Raw genomic sequence first — 16,101 nt, forward strand, 5'->3', positions numbered from 1 at the left:
TTTTGCTCAGCACTTGGCTAAATGATGAATGTATACACAGCTGAGTGGCACAGAGCTGAGAGCCAAAAATGGAATTATGCCTCCATCCTAAAGCTTATTAATCAAAAGTCAATACAGGGAAAACAAAAAAACCTCCTATTCCAAACTAAAATAGCAGTAACTATTAACTTGTTGATAAAGAGAGGAAAAACTTTGAGGCTTAGCTTCTATACAAGTTTAGCACAGCATAAAAATGAGCCTCACAGTTCTACCACAACCATTTGTACCACAGGTACACAACTTTAGGCTTACTCATTGTTTAACAGTCAACAGTCTCACCCACCAACTCAAAAGTGTGAGGCTGTGTGTGTGCATGTGTGTGCGCATGTGTGTGTGCAAACCCTATGAATTGTTGATTTGATGCAATGGGTGGGGACACCCTGTAAATTTCACCTTCAGTAACTTTCCACCTTCAATAAGGTGCAGTTACTGAGTTCAGAAACAGAAGGAGAGCTTGAACTAAAGAGCAGCTGCAGTTGCCAATGCTAAGCAGTAGGCCCTTTCCATTTTCAATAGGTTAGTGGTATTTTCAGTTCTGTATTTAGAAGGAACCATACCACCACCCCCCAAACAAATATACCAAAAATGGCAATTTGAAGAGGTATGTTGGAATGATCATGGTGGGGTTTAGAGTTGAAAACTGTCATAGTCCTTGTGCAGTTTCCCAACCCTGCTGAATAAGCAGAGCAGTTGTGCGATGCTATACAATTTTGCGGTTTATAGTTTTGTGAGATATACCTTATACACATAGCCCAAATGCAACTTTATACAATATTTTAAATATTTTTTTAGATGAAACAAACTGGCTCTGGGCACCATAAAATCAAGGAGCTGTCTTGACACACCACTGTTGTATTCCTCCAGCTTTGACAGAAAAGGATATTACTCTAAGTAGTCGCTTCCTCTTCTGCTCTCCCCAAACCTGACAGCTTATCTAGCAGTAGCTATTTAGTGTGATAATGGTGTTTGACAGATTGGATACAAACACCATTGTCACACTCCACAGCTCCAGCAGGAAAAAGGAGCCCTGAGGGAGGCTGGCAAATCTCGATTTATAGAAGTACAACCGTGGATACCTGGAAAAAAAATACAGAGAAAGAACCAGATACTTGGAATTAAAGAAGAAAATATAGTAGGAATGATGGCTGTTGAGGGGTGGAGAAAATATGCTTTATGGGCCACATGCAGTGTGGACCACATTTTGTGGCCTCTGGATCTCCCTAGCAGTTAAAAAAAAACACCTGAATTCCTCTTTTTTAAAAAATGGGCTCATTGTTAGTGATTTCCCAGGATTTCCCTAACCACATCCAGATATGGCACTTTGTCGCACATCGCCAGAAATGCCACCCATCCACCCCCCAACAAAAATGGCAACTTGAAGTGGCATGCTGGAATGACCATGGTGGGGTTTAGGTGAGAAAACTGTCCCTGCTATTGTGCAATTTCCCACCCCTGCCGAATACTCAGAGTAATTGTCTACAAATCCAGAGAACAAGTTATCTAGTACTTTCAACTCATGGTTGACCAAATACCCACAGTGATTCTTCAGCCAGACTCACATGGCAACTGAGCCACAGAATTCACTGAATCACCTTTGACCAGTCATTCTCTCTTAGACTGCATCTACACTGCAGAATTAATGCAGTTTGACACCACTTTAACTACTGTAGCTCAATGCAATGCAATTCTGGGATATGTAGTTTTGTGAGATATACTTTATACACATAGCCTGAAGGAAACTTTAAACAATATTTTTTTTGTGTATGAAACAAAGTTTGTGTACATTGAACCATCAGAAAGCAAAGGTGTCATTATCTCAGCCACCCATGAAAAAAGGTTTCGGTTTCTGAAGTACTTGGAGTATTTTGGATTTTGGAATACTGGATAATGGAGAATCAACCTGTATAAGAAAAAATGTCTGTTATGCTCTACTAATCCACATTCTTCATCACAGTGATTGGAATTGGTGTGTTCTATAACAGGACCAAAATGAAGACTGCAGTAAGGTTTTAAACTTAGTCTATTAGCTACCTTGGGTACCTCTTGAACTAAAATGTTTCAGATTTTGACATCAGAGATCCCACATCAAGGAGTTTAACTTTGCACTCTCAGAGTGACAATTATGTGAATTACAACTCTTTACAACTGAATGTGCAAACAAATAAGAAATGCACAATTGTAATGAGAAACAAACATCTCTGTGTTTTTATGTACATTGCACCATGATATCTGCATACTCTGCTTCCCCAGCCTTCAACTGGACATGGATGTTATATCATAGCCAAATAAGTATAACCATATGTGAAAGGAAACTTAACACGGGAAAGTCACTAACTACTTGTTAATGTCATATGGGTGTGTAGGTGTCTCTTTCACCTGTGGTTTCTCTTATGCCTTCCTCCTTCCACAGTACCCCTCCTTTGAGGCCCTTTGTCCATTTTGTACCTCATGGGGAGCATCTGGCTATGTCTCTGTAGCCAGATGTGAAATGACTGCATCAGCAGTGAGAGCTCTGGAGGACCCCAGCAGACTTGAGTGGATAATGTAATCACTCCGTGTCTGACTACATGGACATAGTCATACACTTCTCCAGTTTTGCTGCTCATCCAAGAGGCATGGAGTGGCTGTGGGGTGAGAGCAGGGCTTTAGAGGCTGGACAGTGAGTCCAGGGAGGTGGTATATGGCTCATCCTAGCACAGGTCCATGTGCCAGAATCAAAAATTATGAACTCATTTTGATAAACCCTGCTCATATTTAGACTAACATTCTAGTCGTGTTGGTGTAAGATCATGGCCAAATGACAAATTTCAATTGACTTCTTTTTCAGAAAATTAATGTTTTGGTTCCATTTTGTATAGAAAGTGATGTGAAACAAATGCTATGGCTTATTATATCACCACAACAGAATAAACATAGAACAATGGAACCACTGACAGTTCTTATGGTATCTATAATGGTTTTGTGTAACATAGTAGAATCAAAGGAGTGCTTGGCACCGACTTCAATTGATATGCCAGCTGCATCCCTACCTGGCCCAAGAGGACCTTGAAACAGTGGCACATGCACTAGTAACTTCTAATTTAGATTTCTGTAATGCGCTCTACATGGGGCTACCCTTGTACCAAACCTGGAAGCTTCAGTTGATTCAAAATGCTGCAGCCAGACTGATCACTAAAACATCTAGATCAGAACATATCACACAGATATTAAAATCTTTACACTGGCTACTGATCAGCTTCTGGGCCCAATACAAAGTGTTGTTATTACCTTTAAAGCCCTACATGGCTCAGGCCCAAGTTACTCTCTCTACACAGTCCGCCCCGCACACTCAGAACATCTGGAAAGATATTACTAGAGTACCCAAAAATCCAACTGAAATCAACCTATGACAGGACATTTACTGCTGCTGCCCCCAGACTTTGGAACAACCTGCCAGAGGAAATCCGTTGCATCAACACCCTAGATGCTTTTAAGAAAGCACTTAAGACAGATCTCTTCTGGTGGGCTTATCCATTTGAGCCACCATAATGTAACCTCGGTAATATCCTATCTTCCACTAATTTTATATAGGTATGGACTGTATTAATTTTATGAATTTGTCTTGTTCATTAATTGATGTAACTTTAGATGATTTGTGTTTGTTGTACTGCTGAGTTTATGTGTTGTACTCCTGCCTCGATCCATGGGGAGAGGTGGGAAATATAAATAAAGATTTTATTTATTTATTTATTTATTTATATTAAAGTGGGCACTTAGGCCTGTATACATTCACTTTCTCAGTTGTTTCGTAGCCTGTGATAAACAATGGGTTGTTAGTTTTGCTTTTCTATACACTGTAAATACTCAGTTGGCCCAACAGATCCTTAGGGTTATACTTATATACCTGACAAATACAGAATTTTGATGGAGCATAGTGTTAATTCTTTTGCCACCATGTTTGGAATAGGAAGAAAGTGGAGCCAAAATTATAATATAAAGTATCTGTCAGTCTGCATGCCTATCATGTTATATGAATCCACACACTAATAATCACAGGCACAAAACCTGGTCTGTTTTCAAATGAAACCAAATTCAAGGTTGTTGTAGTTTTGAATACAATCCATCAACTCTTTCAGGTACCTCCTGAACAAACATGATGATGGTGATGAATATTTGTTAAACAATTAAACAAGAATGAATATTTATTAAACAATTAAACAAGAATGAATATTTATTAAACAATTTTGACCAAACCTGACATTCAACCTGATATCTTGAACAATTTTGGCCATCTTCATCATTTCTCAGACGATTACTGGTTTTTGTATGTATTACATGGGAACTGGTGTGAATTTTATTGAAAGGATTGCAGTGCTATCACTGAAAATGTTGTTTCATTTGAACCATAATCAATAGCAGCAAGACCAGTCTAATCAATTTGAGGTAAATTTCCCAATATTGTATATTACTGAGTGGCATAAAAAATAATGGGTGCAAATATCACTTTTTATGCAAAGATTACCTTCAAGAGGAGCCAGAGAAGAATAAATCAGGAGAGTTTTGCTTATTTGAATGCACTAATGCCAATCTGTATCCAACATATAAATTTAAAATGTATTGAGAGATTCATCTTGTCTTTCTCGTTTGGTCTGAATGGATCTCTCAGAAGAGTCAGTCACTGGTCTTGAGGCACACTGTTGCAAATAGGAAAAAGAAATTAATTCAAGAGACTGGAGATAAGTAAATCATTGTTAAGTTGCCCCCCCCCCCATCCACCCCTCCTATTGCTTTTCACTTTCATTTCAAAAGTCCTTTTGAAAAAAAAAAGACCAAGAGCAAGCTGTAACCAGTCTGGTTAAAATGGCATGGTAGGTGTAGGCCATTTGCAAAATGAATAGCTTTCTCTAGGAATTGGCATTTCATTTCACTAAGTGCCCACTTCTTGTTCCTCCGTTAATGAAGAAAAACAATTTTAAAAAGAGATGTTTCCTCAACATTTGAGAAACAAAACAGAGAAACTTGCTGAGGAAGCGAAAGGTGATATTCTTTTATTATGCAGATTATCTGTCCTGCACAAGGCAATGGGAGAGAGGAAAACCCTGGGTTCGGGCTGTAACGGTTCAGAAACAAATATAATAGAAGAGGGCTTCTCTCAGGAATAGATGCATAAAAAGATGGTGGTCTATGTGGTCAAAGAGTAGCATCATTTGTATTGGCCTCAGGGTACAACCCAACTACTGGTTTGCTTGCATGTATAGGGGTTTGCAAGCATAGCCCAGACCTAACACACAGAGAATCCAGTGTGTAAACGTAAAAAGGCAGAGTCAAAGCTCTAGAGGAAGAAGCATAGTTCAGTAGTGGTACACCTGTTGCATGTGGAAGGACTCAAGTTCAATGCCTAGCACGTCCAGTTCAAAAGATTAAGCTTCCACACAGAGCCTGAAAAAATACAGCCAAGGTTATGAGTAACTTTACAATGATAAAGTTATATTCCTGAGACAACTACAATGGGCCCTTAGAATCCACTGGGGTTTTGTTCTAGGATCCCCCATGGCTACCAAAATCTGTGGATGCTTAAGTCTCATAAAATTATAGTGGCATAATGAAACAGTATCCCTAGTATAAAATGACAAAATCAAGGTTTGCTATTTGGAATTTATATTTCTTCAGAATATTTTCAAGCTGTGGATGGCTGAATTCACGGATAAAAATCTGTGGATATTGGGGTGGGGGGTGACTATACTAAGTAACAATATGTTGCTCTTCCACATTTAAAGTTGAGCTCTGTTGCCTAAGGTGACTGCCACACTAAGTGTAGCTTGTGATCCAAAATAGTGGGGTGAAACAACGTCCCATGTTCTAACCCAGGGCCACCAATCTACCCCATTCTGCCTTGTGGCAGGGCCAGGAATGTTGGCTAACAGCTGTCAGTGAATCCACTGTGGGTTTGAATCTAAACTTTAATCCAAGGTGCTGTGTCTACCCCCCCCCCCCCCCCCGCAAATAAGTTAAGTGCTTTGGATAGCTTGGAGTGGATTCACCATCCCATTGACATGGGAACCATCATCACTGTGGGAGAGCCCAGACTGGTCTAAGCTAGACATGGTCAAGGTGCCCACATTGGTTTATTCACTTGCCTGCTGGTGTAAAGTGAAATGCTAGCTTTTGTAAGTATCTACAACTGAGTATAACTGAATCTTCTCCCTTCTTTTGCCTTCTCTTGCCTCCTCACAGCAGACATTTTTGTCCTTGAGCTGGTATGATGTGAGGACAAAGAAAGGGAAACTGCTTTTATCTGTACACACCTATTGATTTTAGAATCAGACTCTCAAAGCCAGTTTAAACATGAAAAGAGAAGACATGTAAATAATAAACTTAGCTGTTTTGATCATGTCAAGTTTTGACCTCAAGGTTGATCTGTGCCTTCCAAAATTTCACAGAGGAAAGCCAGGATGCATATGGGCGAACAACATCAGAGTGTGGTCAAAATGGCAAAAGTAATTATTGAGGAAGAACACACAAGCTAAGAAAGTCTGCTGTTTGCTTTCGCTTGAGCTTACTGGGCAGGGAAAGATTCTGCCCCCTCCCCTATGCTGAATTAATTAAGTGTAAATTCCTTTTGCACTTTGAACTCAGTTTGCAACAACTGAAGTAAGCTGAGAACAAAGGAGGAAAGTGGAAGGAGGAGAGAAAAACTGGGACATTTTAAAAGCAACGGAAAAAGTGGGTTGACTTGAGATTGTCCCTGCCAAATTGGGACAGTTGGAGGGTATGTTGTACTGGCCAGCTTGCTCTGAGGTCAAATGTGCCAAAGACAGAAAATAAATCTGTTTAATGGTGTTAATTAAGTAGCAGGATTAACAGAACATAGGGTAGGACTATCCTCAGTTGTCCATATATAATTGTTTGGTTAACTGTATCTCCCTCTTTAAAAGAAATGGGATAAGTCAGCCAACGCAAACCTACAAGTTGGTGGTTTCCTCTATTCAGTGACCATTAAAACTACAAGGATGATACACAAAAAGGATGCAAAGAAATGTTGGGGGAAATGTCTGGCATCAGTTGTAAGATTAACTGATTTATTTTTAGCATGAACTTGCCTGGATATCAATTCACTTGCTCAGATATGCTGCGTAGCTGAATAAATTGCCATCTCATGAAAGCTCAATGCTTTAAAAAACCATTCTTGTAGGTGCTTCTAGATTTCTTCTGCATCCCTTTCCCCTTTTATGCTACAATAGACTAACATGGTTGTTTCTCAGGAAGGATGGTGCTTGAATAGGGAGAAAATAAAATTTGGAACACGGGTTGTGCAAGGAAGAAACAACTGCAGGTGAACAGCCCAATGGTGTCGCAAGCATTTCAAAGAGCAGCCCTAGTTTTCAAACTTCTTCTTTTCCTCCGGTGGGATACTGCTGCTGCAATATTGTGCAACATACGTTCCGGAAAGCTAGTTAGCTGGAAGAAGAAATAAAGATCTGTGGAAGACAGCAGAAGGCGTTGAGCAGCTTGTGAGAACCGCAGCACTGCCAAAGTGTGGCTTCTTCTGGCATCCCTAATAGCCCATGACTGGGGTGATTGTCAAGCACAGCTGGGCCTCAAAGGCCTGAGGGCCTCCATGCCACTTGGCTCTGTTTTGTCTGGCACAGAGGTTCCACTTCTTGTCCTGCCTGGCAAAGTGATAAACAACATTTGGAAAGGCACTTTGAAGGGTGAATGGGAAGTCAGAAGGAAAGCTTTGGCAGAACATTTGAGAAGACTGCTGTCAGAGTGAGCAGTATGCTATAGAGGGGACAGAGCTCTGGAGTGGCAAGCCCAAAAAGTGGAGGAATGAGTTTTAAGAGAGGAGGGAAAGGAGCAGTGGTAATCCTACCCACTGAAATCCATTCCCAAAAGCAGACCTCAGTGCTCCAGCATATCACAGATGAAAACCAGGACACATGTGGATAACCAGCATTAGAGCATGGTCAAGATGGCAACAGTTATTAATAATCTAGAACAGACAAGTTAGGAAGGCCTGCAGCAGTTTGCTTTTACTGAGTCAACAGGGAAGAGTAAGATTCTTCCCCGTCTCTCTTATCCCCCTACTGTGTTAATTGAGTACAAAAATATTTTGCACTTTGGACTCAAGTTTGCAACAAAGGAAGTAAGGCAAAGGGGGAAAATAGGAGTAGGGGGGAGAAAGTGGGACATTTTTAAAGACTATGCATGCCAAATTGGGACAGTTTGAGAGTATAAATCTGAAGAGATAGGCATTAAATTTCCTTGTCCATGGCTTATATTCAGAGCAGGTCTTGGCTAAGATGCCAGCTCTGTTGAGAACCTTTTTGAATCTTCATTCCTGGGCATATTAAAAGCTTATATCCTGGTGATATTATGGCAAATAAAGAGTTAAACATGTGCCATAGAAGGAAACACTTTTAACATCTGGAGGGGAGATGCATGTGTGGGGAGGGGAAGAATCCCAAACATCCACACCATAGATTCACAAGAATTGTACTCAGGCATCATCATCATCATCATCATCTGTGAAATGCCTCCAAAACCAACTACAGCTAGGCACTGCACAAACATGTACAAAGACAGTCCTAATTTAATCATGGTCAGTGGGTTTGCCGTCTAATTTAGAGAGAAACAAACTTTTTAATATATATAAACCCTTAAGGAGGAAATGGACAAGAAGGACAGATTTAGACACAGAACAGTTGAAATGAATGGTTCTGCAGTGAAAAGGAAATGTATATTGGTGAGTCAAGAGTTCTACTGATATGGAAGAGTAAGAGAAAAAGAACCACACTGAATCCAACTCCAATTTGGGGAGGGGAAAGTGGGATAAAAATCCAACAAAAGAACAACAAAAAATGCACATAAAATTATGAGGAAGCAATAAATAAAAATTTATTATTATTATTATTATTATTATGGATTTTTTGGCAGAGCCTGAAAAAGTTATTTTAGATTATAGCTCCAAGAATACCACCAGATGACCAGCTCTCAGTAGACTTCATGTACCTTGACAAAAGAAATACTGCTGCTGTAATGGTAGTAAAGCCAGGTATCTTATAAAAAATGCTAAAGGACTGAGTGGTGGTGGTGATGGAGGGTAAGGATGCATCTTTAATGTTCCAGAGCCTGGGCAAAAGTGATCTCATTTCTTTCTTTTGCATTTTCATTCAGTAGCCAGCTGCATATTCTCCAATTGTCCCGATTTAGCAGGGACATTCCTGATCAATCTTCTGTTGTACCACTTTTCCAATTGCTTTTAAAGACCCCTTTTCTTTCTCTTCCTTCCACTTTCCCCCTTTGTATTCCACTTATTTCAACTGCTGCAAGCAGAGTTCACAGTGAAAAATTAGTTCCAACTTCTGCTCAACTTCTCCTAGCTTGTATGTTCTTCCTCATTAATAACTTTTGTTATCTTGATGAGACACTGATATTATTTGGCCACACATGTCCTAGTTATCATCTGTGAAATGTTGGTGGGTGTGCAACTGTTGTTTAGTAATCATTTTGGAGGATGCAGAAAATGAAACATCCAGGACTATATGCTCTTTGGGCCTGGCATTCTTGCAGAAATACATGATTAGTAGATGAGGATGTGATTGACATACAAGCAGGAAGATGTCAGGCTGAAAATGAACCCTGCCTTCCCTTTCCCCCATCTTCATAACTGTGGCTTTTCCTTGGTGGATTTCTGGCTTAAAGAAGGGCTAAGAAGTGATATGAAAGTTTTGATATGAAAGAACATTCATACACGCCATGCAGAGGAAGGATTTTGGAAAAGTGGTTGTCATTTCTATAAATTCAATATCCTCACCAATAAAAATTAAATCAAACAATGTTCATCATTTTCATCACCACCATCATTCCGTCAATACTTATTAGTTTTGTCTGCAGGATACACTGGAATTATTAGCAGTTATATACACCCCCTATGCATTGTATATTCAGAATTTGTCCCAGCAATATGCTAGTTACCAGAATGATGAGGTCAGTAGTAAAAATTCAGACAAAATCCCACTTTCTCTCCTGCAGCCTACAATTTTTAGATTTTTCTGGCTAATAAATGACAAGCTGCAACCCTGAGTGAGTTTACAGCTTTAATGCAGCACACTATTCTCATAAATGGACTCCTAGTATGAGTTGGAATCATCCTAATACCACAATGTACAGAAAGCCCACAGAGACACTTGTTTCAAATAACACTTGAGGACGTGACTACAATTGTTATTAAGAGCCCTTATCTAGTGGAAAAGTTGCCTGTTGGTCAGTTTCTATCTCTTACTCTTTTTTAGCAAAACATACCCATGGAAATCACTTACCATCCCACATAACTGCAGCATGCTCTTGGTTTCTTTTGTCTTGTAGTTATTTGCTCTTTAAATTTCTGTTGCCTTTGGTTTTTCTCTCAAGTGCGAAACAGTAGATTGTGCTTCTGATGGTCTTAGCTTTAAGTTTTCATTCTTGTACAGTTACAGTACTATGACAGGGTTTCAGAGAGTCTGTTTCCAAAACTGAGTCTCCCTTGGCCTTTATGGGATCTGGAGTTTTTAAGTAAACAAGCCAGTCTGATAAGTCACATTAAAATATTGATCTGTGTGGGATGGCTTTCTGTCCTCAGTAAGACTGAAAGCTGTTGGCTACACATAGGAACCAATCTGCCCCCATTCCCAATGAAACCTCCACATTTTCCCTTTAATCAGAACTCTAAGGAAATGAGAGAGAAAGGACTAACAAAGGAGAATCATCAAATAATCCCCCACGGATTGAAAAGATATGTCAAAAATAAGGTCACAAAAAAAGCACACCCCACAATCCAATGGAAATCAGTAATTATGTAGGAAGAGGTGGGCAACTATCAGCAAAACTACTATTTTAAGCAGAGAAATTCTGGAATGTATATAATGATTTAGGAAAGCCTGAAAAAAGAACAAATCCGAAACAAGTACTAGGAAGGACAAGACCCTGCCCCTTCTTCTAGTCTTTCTACTGCTGGGTTAACTGAATACAAACTACTTGTGCACTTCAAACTCAGTTTGCAGCAGTTGAAGGCCTCATTCTCACTACATAATAAACCGGTTTCCAAACCAATCTGAACTGGTCTAAATGGGCCTTGTTCGCACTTGCACCCAATTTCTAGTGTGGTTTGTTGAGGAGCCCACCAGCACTAAACCCATTTAAGCTGGTCCTTCCGGATTCATGGCATTCTCCGTTTCTTTTGCAATGAATCGATTCAGAGCATGTGTGAATGGGTTGCAGATCTGAATTGGTTCCCTGTGGTGCGGTCACCCCTGTGAAGCAACTCCATGTTGAATTGATCAATTACTGAATGTGAATGCAAAGTGGATTAAATTGAAATGGGTAGGTTCAATCATGGCTCAAACAGTGTGAACATCTATTTGGTGCTAAATTACTTCATCAATTCAACAAAAAAAAACCCTATTTATTTTGTAGTGAGAACGAGGCCGAAGTAAGCTGAGAACCAAGGAGGAAAGCGGGGAAAAGGAGGAGACAGAAACCAGAATATTTTAAAAGCAGTTGTAAAAGTGGGATGGCAGAGGATTAATTTTGGCTGTTCCTGCCAAATTGTGATAGGAGAGTGGACCAGCGTTACAGGGGAAAGCGAGATCGATGCTTAATATCTATCTCTCCTACCAGTCCCTCTCCTAACCAGAGATCTGAGGGTCATTCCAACCGTACCACAAACCCTGTCTCTGCTCCTGTGCAATGCCAGGTCCATTAAAAACAAGACCCACATTATCTATGATCTGCTGGACGATAACAACTGTGACCTGGCTTGCATTACTGAGACCTGGCTTGGGCCTGAAGGGGAAGCTGTGTGGGCTCAGGCCTTACCCGCCGGGTACTCAGTGAAGGACCAGACCTTCACTGGGTGGTGGGGGGTGTTGTCTTGATTCATAAAAACACCCTGTCCTTATCCAGGAACCATGTTCGACAAATTTCCTATATCGAGTGTATTTACCTGTCCCTGAAGGCCAGAGACAGTTTAGGGATTCTGTTGGTCTATCGGCCACCCCGTGCGCTAACAGACTCCCTTGCCGAGCTGACACAATTGGTCTCGGAGCTAGTGTTGGAGTCCCCCAGGCTTTTGGTCCTGGGGGACCTCAACATCCCCTTTGCGGCCAACTACATTCCATCAGGTGCGGCTCAGGAGTTCATGGATACCATGACAGCCATGGGCCTGTCTCAACTGGTCACGGGGCCTACGCATTCTGCAGGTAATACACTTTATATGGTCTTTTGTACGGACATGGAGACTCCATGGGCGGAAATAACCAATATTTCCGCCTTGTCATGGACGGACCATTTCCTGGTAGAGGCAAAAATCAAGGCATCTACCCAGATCCCTCCCGGGGGTGGCGGACCCATTAGGATGGTCCACCCTCGAAGGCTGATGGAACCCAAAAGGTTCCAAGAAGCCCTAGAGGGGTTTATGGTTGGAAATGACGGCGATTCTGTTGATGCCCTGACTAACATCTGGGACTCTGATCTCTCCAGGGCTATACACAGCATCGCTCCCAAGCGTCCTCTCAGGCCTGCTTCCAAAAAACAGCCCTGGTATACGGAAGATCTCCGGGCAAGGAAGCGGGTGCTGCGACGTCTAGAGCATGACTGGTGTAGACACCAGCGCTTACCCGACAAGGCTCTCCTGGACCTTATTTGAAGGACTACGGAGAGGCGATAGATGCAGCAAAGAATTCGTTCTTTGCTGCACGTATCACATCCGCGGAGTCGCATCTAGCAGAGCTGTTCAGGGTAGTGAGGGAGCTTACTCGGCTCCCTCCTGCCCTGAACCCTATTTTGGAACCATCTAAGGCCTGCTGTGACCAATTTAACAACTTCTTCGTGGATAAAACCTCTCGGATAAGGGCTGATCTTGATGCCAGTATTAGTGCAGATACCAGAGTAGAGGCCTCCAGAGCTTCCGTGGACTCGTTTGTACTGGATCATTTTGAGTCTGTAAGTACCGAGGATGTGGACAAGATCCTTAGAAGTGTTAGGAAGACGACTTGATCTCTCGATCCCTGTCCCTCGTGGCTAGCGGCTCAGGGGGGAACGGTTATAACTTCCATGTTACACCGTATAATTAATACATCATTGAGGGATGGGCAATTTCCATCTAGCTTAAAATTGGCCATAGTAAAACCATTGCTAAAAAAGCCCTCCCTCGACCCCCTGATGCATAATAATTATCGGCCAGTATCGCTATTGCCATTTTGGGGGAAGGTGATCGAGAGAGTGGTTGCAATCCAGCTTCAATCGATCTTGGATGAGACTGATTATCTAGACCCATTTCAAACCGGCTTTCGGGCAGGCTATGGGGTTGAGACTGCCATGGTCTCCTTGGTCAATGATCTCTGCCTGGGCATGGACAGGGGTAGCGTGTCCCTGTTAGTGCTCTTGGACATCTCAGCGGCCATCAATACCATTGACCATGGTATCCTTCTGGAACGCCTGGGGGAGTTAGGAATCGGGGGCACTGCGCTCCAGTGGTTCCGATCCTACCTCTCGGGAAGGTTCCAGATGGTGCAGCTGGGGGACGTGTGCTCCGATAAGAGGGCCCTTATATCTGGTGTCCCTCAAGGAGCCATTCTGTCCCCCATGCTTTTCAACATTTACATGAAACCGCTGGGAGAGATCATCCGGAGGCATGGGGTGCGGGGTTATCAGTACACTGATGACACCCAGATAGTCTTCTCTATGTCTCTGACTGATGCAGTGACCATGGATGGCATCTCTCCTCTCGATGCCTGTCTGGAGTCGGTAATGGGCTGGATGAGGGAAAACAGACTCAGCTTGAATCCAGAGAAAACAGAGGTGCTCGTGATAGGTTCTCTGGGCCCGGGGATGGTTGTATTTCCACCTGTCCTGAATGGGATTATGCTTCCCGTGAAGGACTCAGTTCACAGTCTGGGGGTGCTCCTTGATTCGTCGCTCCACCTTACTTCTCAGGTGGATGCGACGGTCAGGAGCACCTGTTATCAACTTCGGTTGATATGCCAGCTGCGTCCCTACCTGGGCCGGGGGGACCTTGAAACGGTAGTACATGCTCTGGTAACCTCTCGATTGGACTTCTGCAATGCGCTCTACATGGGGCAACCCTTGTACCATACCCGGAAGCTACAACTGGTACAGAATATGGCAGCAAGATTGGTTACTGGTATCTCCAGAACCAGTCATATAACACCGGTCCTTAAAGACCTTCACTGGCTGCCTATTCGCTTCCGGGCACAATACAAGGTGTTGGTTATCACCTATAAAGCCCTAAATGGCTTGGGCCCAGGGTACTTGGAGGACCGCCTCTCTCCATACAATCCGCCCCGCACACTCAGATCTGCCGGGAAGCAATTATTACGAGTCCCAGAAGCAAGATACTCCAACACTAATCAGAGGGCCTTTTCCATTGCGGCCCCCAAGCTCTGGAACTCGCTTCCCAGTGAACTCCACTCTGCCACCTCGCTGGACCAATTTAAAAAGGGGTTGAAAACACACCTGTTCCAGCAAGCATACCCCTAATAATACCCCTGAAGTACTCCCTTCTCCCCTTCCAGTAGCATTATAGAGCTAGCTGGAGAATTTTTTTGTATTGCTGTATTTGTGATTTGATTGTAATGTTTTTAGCTTATCAATGTTTATTGTTAATTTTTAACATGCTGTTAACCGCCTTGATCACTGGAAAGGCGGTATATAAATAAAAATTTATTATTATTATTATTATTATTATTATTATTATTATAGCAGGAGAGTATGCACTTCTGGTTTTGAAAAACAGTGATTTTTTTTAAATCTTAGTACAGAGCAGCCATGTGTCCTCTTTAAAAGCTAAACTGCCACTCCCCGATGCTTGTAGGAAAGGCAATTTGCCATTTTTATTTTGCCAAAAATGGAATTTGAGGGCTGAAAATATAGCTTTGCCTGCTCTTGGGGTATGCCTTGGCCTAAAACTGTATTGTTAGACTCGGCTAGAGTAGGCACGCTGAATTGAAGAGAACTTGGTGAGTCAATATTTAGGTGACATTGATTCAGTGTGTCTGCTCTAGCTGGGACTAGCATTGGATTTAGGCCCTTGTTCTCTAACCCAGCTGAAGAAATGGTAACATAGGGGCTCACAGTCACAGGAATATTTCATAGGGGAAAAAACAAAACAAAAACAAATAAGCAATCTTTCTCCACAATTAAAAAAATATAGCAAGCATAGAGAGGTATTATTCCAAACTAACCTGGCCCCAACTCACACACTTCTATGTATAAATCTTGGTACATGAGAATAAGTGAATCAGTGCCAGTTTGGTTGTTTTCCCCTTTTAAAAATATGAGGCCTTTGCACATGAGGAGACTGGAATTTTTACAACCCATAAAACTGCATAGGTATGTGGAACTCTTGAAAACAATGGCATATCACAACTACAGATGTGAAAGTATCAGTTTCACTGTTTCTTTGTCATTCTCCTGCATCCTTGACTCATCCTTGGTTCACATCAGGTTACAAGAGTTTGTGGGGGGTTTTAAAGTAGGGAACTCACAGATGCTTTTTAAAATTTTAAAAACATGTACAGATTTTCATATGCAGTTTTTATTAATGTACTCAGGTTATTCCACTGACTATAGCATTCTGTATGTTTATGAATCATACATGTTTAGTTCAATTTTTTAAAATGTGCCTGTGGGTTTAAGCATATATTATCTTTCTGAAATGTATTACAAAGCACAAAGCCTCTAAAATGTGTGGGATTTACAACAAAAGAAAGTTTATGGTATTTAATAAGAAAAAGACCAAACATAAATGGCAGATCGACGGCCATCAAATAGATCAGGTTACCTCATGCAAATACTTAGGGATAACCTTCCAGTCAACAGGATCATGGAATCTGCAAACGAAGCATGCCATCGCAAGTACCCAAAGAAGCACCAAAGCACTTCTTTCCTTTTTCTATTCTAAAGGTGGCCAATATGTCCCCGCAGCCATCCAAGTATTTGTCAGTAAAATAATTTCCCAGATGCTGTATGGCTGTCAGGTGTACATGCTTAATGATTACAACTTATTCGAAGTAGTACAAACCA

General features: G+C 41.7%; 1 long non-coding RNA gene across 2 annotated transcripts; it reads right to left on the minus strand.

Moving 5' to 3' along the window:
* Positions 1-1,877: 1,877 nt before the first annotated feature.
* Positions 1,878-10,891, minus strand: LOC121923469. 2 transcript variants are annotated; one of them, XR_006102372.1, is made up of 3 exons: positions 10,341-10,560; positions 4,541-4,712; positions 1,878-1,939 (listed from the first exon to the last, which is right to left on the minus strand). It is a non-coding gene; the product is annotated as an uncharacterized LOC121923469 (long non-coding RNA). The 2 variants fall into 2 exon arrangements; XR_006102371.1 differs by lacking the exon at positions 1,878-1,939 and having other exon boundaries at positions 4,203-4,712; positions 10,341-10,891.
* Between the last annotated feature and the right edge of the window lie 5,210 nt (positions 10,892-16,101).

The sequence above is a fragment of the Sceloporus undulatus genome, chromosome 2 (genome assembly GCF_019175285.1).
Source record: "Sceloporus undulatus isolate JIND9_A2432 ecotype Alabama chromosome 2, SceUnd_v1.1, whole genome shotgun sequence".
Classification (NCBI taxonomy): domain Eukaryota; kingdom Metazoa; phylum Chordata; class Lepidosauria; order Squamata; family Phrynosomatidae; genus Sceloporus; species Sceloporus undulatus.